Raw genomic sequence first — 11,436 nt, forward strand, 5'->3', positions numbered from 1 at the left:
CATATTCAAATAATTTGGTGACTCGGTTTAGCGGTCCCGAAACCGCTTTCCGACTAGGGTCACTTTAGGGTTGTCACAGTCAAATTAGGGTTGTCACATCAGGTTTTAATTACATCAAAGTGTACGAGTCACGCATACACAATCCGCCATGCACTTAAGGTTTAGGTTTGTCACACTATGGAAGTAACAAGTGAATAAATCCATAAACAGATTCTGGATCTATTCTGCTTAGGTCCTGTCTGAGGTACTGTTAGTCAAATCAGTCACATCTATGTCTTTATCTTCTAGAAGTCATCCGCTCTGATGCCTAAGACAAGGCATCTCCCCAATTAAACTTGATACACGACATATTAGTATTTCAATTGGTTTGCTCATTTCTGATTAGACTAAGGACATGTTTAAGTTTGTCTACTAATAAAAGTTATCTTTCCATACTACAATCCAACCACGTAATATCACTTAGTATTAGTATAAACAATAGACAACCAATGAGCAACATTTGCTTCTAATTTGCTTTATGTGAAAAAATAATTTGAGGAAAATAATACAAAATATATTAATGTAATTTACGAATAGTTTTATTAAGCAATCTGTTCGAAAAAATAACAAGTGTACTTAGAAGAAAATACTACAGTTAGGGCACCAGATCTAACACAAGATAAGTCCAACCAGTGTCATTCTGAGGACACAAAGGGGGCGTTACGAGATTGGGTGAGGGAGAATGTCACAGGCCACGGATCAAAGTCCATGACCATTGTGCACAAAATGCCCCATAGAGGTCAACTTATTAAATAATGCTCATTTGACCCATATGAACTATCCCGATTTGTGAAACCCATGGAGAAGCTCATCTAGTTAAAGCCTTGGTGGCTCAGTGAAACACTCCAGTAAAACTAGAGTTTCCAAGGTAAATAGTGTAAATCTAAAGGGATAAGATTGTATAAAGTTTAAATCCCTTAGGACTCTCAATGGTAGATAGGCTCTAATCTTAAACATCGATGTAACTCAATCTGTACTGTTAATTTTGGAGGAGTTCACCTATAAATAGAAGCCTCCCTCTTCATTTGTATTCATCGCATTGTATTCATTTATTCTTGAATTAAGAATATATTGAGAGCATTTACTTAAACATCTTGTGTGTATCACTTTCCTGTGACTTTTTAGTTCTCTCGTTGCTCTTTTGTTTCAAGTTGCTTCTGCTATATTTTTTGGTGCCTTAGAGAATTTTCGAAAGAATTCTCACTTTTCAAGTGTTAGGCTGACTTAGGCAGATTTGAAGGAAAGAAATCACCTGTCTAAGGCTGCACGATTTGTCAAACTAAAGTTCTAGTCCTGTGACACATGTACTTGGTAACTTATACATATTTAGTATATAATTTTTTTTGGGGACTTAACTAGCACATAAATTTGAAAGTCGTAAGTCAACTTCGTACCTTTTTAGGTACCTAGCTAACATAGTTAAAAGACTCTAACATAGCACTTACAAGTTATGATTAATATCATGATGAAAATGGTAGCCTCACATTTTGACATGTGCCAAAAATAAAAATAAAAAATTATTAAAAAATTTTACCACGTGCCAAAATGTGATGATGCCACCTGTTATCATGATATTGGTCATAAGTACCACGTCAGCATATTTTAACTGTATTAATTAGGTACCTAAAAAAGTACCAATTAACTTACAATTTTTAAATTTAAGTAACAATTAGATAAAAAATATTTAAATACTAAATAGATATAAATTATCAAGTTTACCTATATATTAACCCTTGATATAATTGCAGCAAAAAGGATCCCTTTAAGTCTATTATAAAAATAAGAAGAAAAAGAAAGCAAAGAAAATTAGAAAAATTCCAAAAATAATAAAGAAGAGGGGGTGGGGGTTAGACTTGTTAGTTGCAGAAAAAAAGGAACAACGCCTCTTTTCTCGTTGGAAAGGCCTTTCAATGCCTTGGAAAATAAATAATAATATTATTATTAAATTATAATAGTTATGTATAATAACAATTTGCATGTGTGTATTGATTAAAAGATAAATCTGGATTAGCTAAATTTTAGTCTTGCTTTTTTCCCTTTCACACATGTTTCCATTGGTGTAGCTGTGGAGTCAGTCAAAGCTACTTTCACCACACATAATTCATCACTCAAAGTTTACATCCAAGTTGTATTACATATGTGTGTATGTGTGTGACTAAAGCTAAGCTACAAGTTTTCATTAAGGATTAGCTTATCCCCATGCTCCAATTAGCCATGATAATCGAGTGTACCAGCTTCTTCTTTTTCTGCTCTTCTTTTTTTGTCTTCGCCAAATATTTCTAAACAACTTTAATACCCAACAAAAGAAATACAAAATTAGAGTAACATCTACATATCCCAAAGTCAAAAAGTAATAGTTCCCATAATTAATTACCATTTTGTCATATTAAAAGGAATTATTAAATTTGAACCCTTAAATTTATATCTTTCACATTAGAGATACGTCCATGTAGTGTTTGGTTAGGCCTCCTTTGGATGCTAAGGCATCCCACTGCATTGGAATCCCAAATCAAATATTTCACTGAAACACAGTTTTAGGTGTTCTCCTTTGGTACACCATCAATTCAGTGATTCAATCTCACTGGATATCAAAATTTTGATTCAATCCACTGAAACCCAATAAGGGGAATAATTATTCTTACATTCCTTTGATTTTTATATTATTTGTTTTAATTTTGATATAAATATAATTTAATTATTATTTGATGCTGCATAATTTTATTATATATTATTATTTAGTATAAATATTTTTTAATAATTTACCTTTTCAATATAAATATAATTTTAATAAATTTTAGTATAATTTAGCACAATCATAATCATATTATTTAATTAAATATAATTTTGATAATTTATTATATATTAATATTTTTCCATTAATATCTTTAATAGTTATTTTTATTCTCACTTCACCACTACAACTATATTTAAATATAAACATATATCTTACTATTGATTTTAATCACACTAATTTAGTACATAATCTCACCACTACAATATCTATTATCATCGCTACTACCGCTTTTAGGAAAGTTCAATTGAGGTTGAAATGTGCGTTATAAAAGTGCTTTCAAAAAGTCGACTCGATATTTAAGTATTTAGTATTACTATCAAAAAGTACTTTTGAGAAAATAAAATATTTATTTTAGACATGATGTTATAAAGTAATAAAATATATATTTTTAGATTATATTTAATTTAATTAATATTATGGTATATGGAATATATAAACTTAAATTATAATTAAAATAATTTATTTAGTATTTTATATTATTATATATGGAATATATAAACTCAAATTTGTCAATATTATGATATATTTCTTTTGGTACTTTTCATGTCTGATTTATAGTCCTTGTTCGAGGTTCATACCTACTCCTCCCAACAATGTTGTCTCCAAGGCTCAAACATCGTTCTCTCCTTGGAAGTGCATTGTGCCTTGTCACTGAACAAATGCTGGTAAAAAATGCGGGAAGAGAGTCTTTTGAACAATTATGTGACCATCCCAACAAGACAAGGCAAGTTGAGAACGATCCTCTATGGTGAAGGTGACGCAACAACGCATCACGGAACCAATAATCACGCTCTAATTACATACTCTCAGTTCATCAACTAGACTTGAAATCCTGTCTCTTTTAAACTAAAGGATATAAAGGTACGAGCCTATAGAACATATTTTGTTCAAATAAGGTCGTGTTAATATTATGATATATGAAATATATAAACTTAAATTATAATAAAATTTATGATTGACTTAAATGTAAAGTATCATTATTTCCACGTGTTATTATTATTACCATAACACCATGTTATTATTGTTTTGGTATTAACAAATATTCAATTTAAATTATAGTGCAAATATAATAAAATAATTTATGATAACTCATTGTTAATATTATAATATATGAAGTATAAATTTTGAATAATTTTAAGTAATTAATATAATTTTTTAAATTTATTTTGAATATAAAATTATATTTAAAACTTATAGCTAATATAAATAAGGGGTAAATTTATAATTTGATACCCAAATTGGCTTTTGAAAAGCTAAAACTAGAATTTTGAAATTTTTTAGTTGGTTTAAAAAGCCAATTTGAAAAGATGATTTGGCTTGAAAATATGTTTTTGGCTTCAAAAGCACTTTTAAAATACAACAATAAGCACCCACTTAATCTCATAGGAACCTATCTCATCATCCACAAAAAAATTCTAAAATAAAAGTATAATATAAAAATTATCGAAATAATAAAATAAAAGTCCAGGTTAAGATTGGCATGGCGTTGTTTGGTCAGGAATGATGGTTGGTTGCTAGGTAACTAGTGCAAGTGGTTGAGTCTGTGTTTGGTTTGAAGGAAGCTCTAGGTTAGGTGATCGCCTTAAACGTGTTATTGTTTGTAGTAAAAATAACACAATAAAGATATAAGAAACTAAATCAGCGGTGTCCACAAGCGTAGGTCAAACTGTAATATAGTAAAGTTTACAACGAAACATTGGTAAGTATTGAAAGGATCGTGCCCAATGGATTGCAGATTGGAGAAACTATTATTAAATTAATTACAGATAATAGTTACTAATCTAATCGAGTCACGAATTAGTAGTGTTAATACAAATTAATAGTTTAATTAAATTAATAAACCTAGATTAACCTAATGAAATTTCCTATTCCTAGTGTCGACAATGTGAGCCTCTAGCCTATACTCGATTAAACCCCTAATTATCTAATTAAATAATTAATTATCCTAGATTGAGTTATTTATCTCCCTTAGAAAGAATGCCTTTCTGGTCTTATCTTTACTAAGGATTACCACCTCAGTCACCCTTCTAGTCTCTTCCTAAGTATACGGATACCCTTCCGATCTCACCGCTTGGCACAAGCTATACATGACAAGATACGTTTCCAATCTCACCTATCTCAATACTCTACTATGGGCGTCACTCCGTAATATACTAAGTACTTTTGAATAAATACCCAATTTTAGATAAATAATCACTTAGCAAATAAATTAGTTTATTAGTCGAGTCATGCGAGATATGAAATAAGCACAATAATTTATTCAATTATTCATACAAACACTAATTGATCAGAGAAACAAAAATATAAATAAAAAATAAGATATAAGAGAAAGCTCATGAATATATATTGAAGTGCGGTGCCGGAGCAGTCTTTGCTCACAATTGTCTTTACATCGAAATAGAAAACTTCTGACTACACGAACATGAAAAGAAAATACTAAGAAAACTGAATAGGAAAAATTGTTTGTCTAACTCTACACACTCATTCTAGTGACCCTAAGGTTGCTTCTATAGGAAATGGGCTACTTAATGACGACTCAACACTAGAACACTTAGATACCAATAAATACAATATTTTAATAAATGCTAAGGTCCAAATATGAAAATAGCCCAAAAGTGTCATCCAAAGAATCAATCATATTTTGGCCTGCCTTTGTCGCGTCGTCGTGATATGGGAAGTCTCCTCGTCATGACATCACCACCGTGATATCCTTTCCATAATCGTCGTGTTGTCATGATGAGAGGAAGCTTCTTATCACAACGTCAAATGTGTTTTCGGCCTTGGCAACTTCATTGTTCTATCGAGCTCCCTTGCCTCGTGACCCGATCATCATCTCTTGTATTCTTGGACTTGAATTAGCATTATACACACTTAAATAGCCCATTAGTCACTTACAAGGCCAAATTCAGCCTTACAAGTCACCGAAACGGTAAAAAATATGTAAAAATACTTATTTTATTAATATTTCATTCTTGACCTACTAATACTAAATATGCAATACTTAATTATAAAAGTGCTAGAAAATAAGCTCGTAAAGTGCAGAAATGACCTAAAATAACTACTACATTTGACGCCAGGTCATTAGAGTTTGTTAGGTTAATAGGAGTTTTAGTTAAAGAATAAGCCATGGTTCTATCCATGTTCACTGCACCAATTGTTGATATTGGTGTTCAACAAGGGAGGAGACGATGGTGGAGATAAGGAGGCCGATTCACCTGAGTCAGGCGAAGAGCCAAAGTAAGTAGCATGTGAAGGAAGAAAAAAGGTTGTGATGCTAGGGAATAAAGCTTAAGAGAGATGAAACTTGAAAGCTAGGGGAAGAGATCCTTTTATCATCATGCCCTGGGGTATTTATATGGGGAGTTCCCATGCCTGGTAGTGTCACATCACCGACAGTATAGGTGGAGGCCTTTTCTTGTGGTTGTTCAAGTTGCTGATTTATTATATGTTGGTTGCCATCAAGTGAGGGTCTGTTCTAACATTCCTTTTGCTAAGGTAGTAAGAGGTTGTTATGTCTTATTAGTCCCTTCATATGGATGAAGGCATACCCACTGATTGTGGATAGCCTAATGGGGAGTCCGTTATTAGTAGGTGGCATGATGGAGGTGGGAAAGATGTACGTGGTTCGCCAATGGATGATTATCCAGGTGGTGTAAGACAGAAGGCCAGCCGTGGGTGTTTCTCAGGTTGTTTCTCCTGTTGTCGTGTGTCTAAATCGTGTAGGTATAACAATTTTATAATTTTTTATTTTAGCCATTATTTTCTTTATTTTTTTTTTGAGTTAATATAACTAATTTGATATTTTAAGTCAAATTAAGTTAAATTTATGATTTTTTTTCGTGAACAGTGTTGGCATGAACATAAAATTTGTACAGTCCAAAAATAGTTTTAATCATTAAGCTCAAAAATTTTACTCAATTATTTGCAGAAAACTATCGTGTTTTTCAATCATTATGCCATCATATGAAAATAATATATTGAAAAACATGATAGTTTGCGGCAAGTATAGGCTAATTGTTCAATATCAAGTTCAGTCATGAATTGATCAAACAATGAAATAGAAATGAAAACAAAAAGAGGAAAAAGATATTTTGAACACAATCATTTGTTAATGCAATTTGGAAACAATCCTACTCTATAGAGCTTCATCCAGTGAATGGTCACTTATTCCTCAATTGACCTAACCACCTATTTGTGAAATCTCAAACTATCTTTTACACAAAGTTGTATTTGCAACCCTAATAGCTAGTCCAACTATTTACAAACACTCACCCAAACCTTACTTACAAAGGTTCAAACCACTAAAAAGTAATGTTTAAATACTATATGCAAAAATACAAAGAGAGTGTAGACATTCAATTTTGCCCGAGCCCAGAAATAAGTCCAAAAACAAAAATAATAAACCCCAAAAAAAAATGAAGTCCAAGTTCAGTCCAGAATTACAAATATAATTTGGCCCGATCGGAATGACCCATTACTTGAAAAGATTTAAGGTCCATTTACAAGCTTGACTCATATGGAAATATTATCTTCAATAATATGCAATCTTAGATATGATTGCAATCTTAGATATGATATGCAATCTTAGAAGATATGATTTTGTAATCTTAGAGATTTAATTTGTAGATACCTTTTAATCTTAACTGTTGATGTAATTGATCTGTAGCGTTGGATTTGAGGAGGTTCAACTATAAATAGAGGCCTCTCCCTTCATTGTAAACACACTGGAGTTTTGGGAAATAATAAAAATTTTTGAGAGCTTTCACTCAAATTTATCTCCCTCTTACGTTCTTATTTTATTCTTTGTTCATCTTCGTTTTTCAACCCTTTTTATTTTGATTTAATCCATGTTTCCTTTTTTATATATTTTAATTTTTAATAATTTTAGTATCATATCAAACTCTTTCCTTTTTTAATAATTTTTTTAGTATTACTCTTAGTAAATTATTTTTTAAATTTTACTCAAATCATTATTTTAAAAAAAATATATTTCATTTAATTGTCATATTTTATCCAAAAGTTTTTCTAAAATGAGGCATTGTTTTTCGTATTTAGGAATTTGGGAAATAGTGCCCTAACATGCTGGGTTGCGATTTCCCATTTGTCTAAATGCCTAAAGTATCCTTCTAAATAGATTTTGTAAATCACGAGATGATTTCAGTTACGAGAGTTTAAGAATATCGTGTCCTATCATGCTGGATGTGATGTTTGTATTCTTTCGGAGTTAAGGAATCTCGATTTTTCAACTTAAATAATTCCAGTTTTAAAAAAGGGATCCTATTTTTAAATCCTTTCAAATTTTTGACATTAAGACAGAAAACTATTCAATTTGGTGCCAATTTTGGGCGTTGCGAGGGTGCTAATCCTTCCTCGTGCGTAACCGACTCCCGAACCTGTTTTCTTAATTTTCGTAGACCAAAATGTTTTATAAGGTGATCCAATCACACCTAAAACGGTTGGTGGCGACTCCCGTTTTCAATTTTCAAAAGTCGATCCCTATTTTTCAAACATCCCTTTAAAAAATGGTTTCGACAGCTTGGCGACTCCACTGGGGACTTAAGAGAGTCAAGCCAAGAAATTGAGTATTTTCTGTCTTAATGTCGGAAGTTTTTTAAATTTAAAATTGGATCCTTTTTACATGTGTTTGCTGCATATGTTTGTTACCTTATTGCTGTACATTGCATTTGCATGACCGTTGTGGTCACACCCTTAAGTGGGAGTGAGAAGCTACGCTTTCGTAAGGTTTTCACCTTCGTATAAGCTAGTGGATTGCTTCCGGGATACTGTACCTATGTCTTCGTGAGATTTTCATCTCCGTATGGCCATAGGGAAATGTGTCCCCCTGAACTGAACTTGGTCTATATGAGCCTATAATGGGTGAAGACCAAGGAATCTGCTGGTTCAGGTACCCTAGCTTTAGAGCTAAAACTCATATAGTGAACTTTAAAGAGTTTAGGAAGGATAGTGATAGTCTTTAGTAAGCTACCCTTGTAAGTACTTATTTATCATTTTTTTTATGATACTGACCTATTTTTATTTTGCTGTCATTGCATGTCATTTGGCATTTAACGGTGTTGATTCACGGCTCGATTTCTAGATTAGAAAGTTTTGTAATAAAGAATGAATACCTTGATAGAGTGGAGGACAATGCTTCTGTCTGTACCTGGTCAGAGAAAACCCAGTTAGAGAAAGGAGATAGTGTCACTGAGGGATATACGTCAGAGTTATGAGACTTCACTCGTATTAATTTGACGCAGAATGAGTTTCAGGGGCTGAGAAACATTTGGGCCCAATGGGATGACGAGGCTAAGTAGCTTTTCTATCAGAATTATGGAGACCTTCCCTATTTGCTAGGCGTCAAAGTAGATAGGCACTTGTTTCGAGCTATGGTACAGTTCTGGAACCCTACTTATAGTTGCTTTACATTTGGTGATGTTGATCTTGCACCTACTTTAGAGGAGTATACAACTTTACTGCGTTGCCCGAGGATTCAGGGTCACAAGGCTTATGTTAGGTCTGCTAGTCTTCCAACTTTTACAAAGAAGTTGGTGATGATTACTGGGATGAGTGAGCAGTGGACTGTAGCTCGTATACAGCAAAAGGGTGATAGTAAGTGCGTTCCATAGGTCATTTTGAGGGATTTGATATTGACACATCCAGACGTAAAGAAAAGGGTTGACGTTCTGGCTTTGTGTATTTACGGCATGGTGATTTTCCCAAAGGCGTTGGGGCACATAAATGAGGCAGTTGCGGATTTGTTTGATTGCGTTGGTAAGCAGAATACACCGGTACCAGCAATCCTAGCTGAGACATTTAGATCTTTGAGTGCATGTCGGAGAGCCGGCGAAGGTAGATTCATTGGATGTGCACGATTCTTTGTTGGTTTGGTTCCACATCATTTTTGGAAGCTTGATAAGGTTCCTTGCCGAGTATTCTTTGAGGTTATTCTCCTTAAAAGAAGCGATGAACATGCCGAGGAGAGATGACATTTCAGAGGAGAGGTGGATAGACATTCTTCAGAATCTTCGAGAGGAAGATGTTATGTGGAAGGCTCCTTGGTTGGTTCCTAGTGAAGTCCTTTACCGCTGTGGCAGTTTTGATTGGGTCCCTTTGCCAGGAATTTGGGGAGTTGTTGGATATGCACCATTGCTTGTTCTAAGGCAATATAGAGCGAGGCAGTTCATACTGGTTACATAGGGTCTAGCTCAAAGTGATTTCTCTTATAAAGGAGATCACTATAAGAAGAAGATACGAGAGATTTCTGAGGCTTGGAAGAAGCCTTTCTGTATGAAGATCTTGACCGAAGGCTCGACGTCAATCTTTGAGTATAAAGAGTGGTTTAGTAGGAGAGTCAACGATAATGTCCCTAGGCCAATTTTGGGAGTGGCTCGATCATTAGAGGAGAGCTTACGAGTGATTCCATCAGAGTTGGAGGTTATGAAGCAAGAGTTCGAGAGAAAGAATTAGGAGATTGAAAAGAGGATTGAGAAGCTCGAAGAGGAAAAAATGAGCTTAAGTCTCGACGTCGATGTTCAAAAGATGGAAGTCGAGAAGGTGAAAAAGGAAAAGAGAAAATCGAGATGATTTAAAGACGCACTACAAAAAGGCCCAGGTAACGTTGAAAAGGGGTCGGATTAGGGAGATCTCCAGAGCAGTGGCAGCAAGAGATTCAGGAAGAAAGAGCCAAAGTCGATTATTGGGAGAAGAAGTTCCAAGAGATGCAGTTGCATAATCAGGCCCTAGAGAAGGAAAATCAATGATTAAAAACTAAGGTGGCTGAACTTGGACGATCTCTTCATCATCACCGAAGTCGTAACCTTGCAATCAAGTTAAAGGTAAGCTTGAATAAGATCGAGGAAATGAAACACGATATCAAAAGGTTGGAAGCAGCACTATAGGGCTATGAGCTACGGATTGAGCAGCTCGAGGCAAGAGAAGAACAATGGAAGGGAGAACTTCACCATCTTCAGGATCAAGTTGGAAATAGGGATTATCTCATGGGAGAAGCCTTAGTTCAGATTTGAGAGGTTGCTGAACACTTGCAGGATTTGGCAGTACAAGCTAGAACGTTGAGTATAATGTATGAGTCATCGTCAGACAGAGGACGAGAGTTAGCATTGTTATTAGATAGGGTTAAGACTCTAGGCCTACGGGCGAAAGCGTATTTGTAATCCGTTTTATGAAAAGATTCTTATTCCTTAAATAATGTTATCTAAAATGAAACTGAACCAGAATCGACATTTTTTGCATTCACTCATTTGCATCTTATCACATTATATGCATTCAAGTTTATAGAAAGACCCTAATTAGTTAAAATTAATAAGGAGAAAGAGAGTAAGAGAAAGAAAATTTGGAAGCAACATATCACTACAGAACTCGTGCAAAAACTAAGAACATGGACCAAATATTTGAATAGTTACAGAAGGACATGTAGGACCAATTGCAAGAGCAATTGGCAAAGATGTAAAAGGACATTAGGGAGCAAATGTTGGAGGCACAAAGAAACATGATGACTGATATGGCCCAACTTCTGAGGGCCACTGATAAGGGAAAGGCTCCCATGGCAATTACTGCTGAGGAGGGCAAGGATCATCCTCTAGGTT

At 34.0% G+C, this 11,436-nt stretch overlaps 1 non-coding gene across 1 annotated transcript; it reads right to left on the reverse strand.

Moving 5' to 3' along the window:
• Positions 1-3,517: 3,517 nt before the first annotated feature.
• On the reverse strand, positions 3,518-3,734 carry LOC128295752 (small nucleolar RNA U3). Its single transcript, XR_008286310.1, has one exon. It is a non-coding gene; the product is annotated as a small nucleolar RNA U3 (small nucleolar RNA).
• Between the last annotated feature and the right edge of the window lie 7,702 nt (positions 3,735-11,436).

This window comes from Gossypium arboreum, chromosome 7 (assembly GCF_025698485.1).
Source record: "Gossypium arboreum isolate Shixiya-1 chromosome 7, ASM2569848v2, whole genome shotgun sequence".
NCBI classification, from domain to species: Eukaryota; Viridiplantae; Streptophyta; class Magnoliopsida; order Malvales; family Malvaceae; genus Gossypium; species Gossypium arboreum.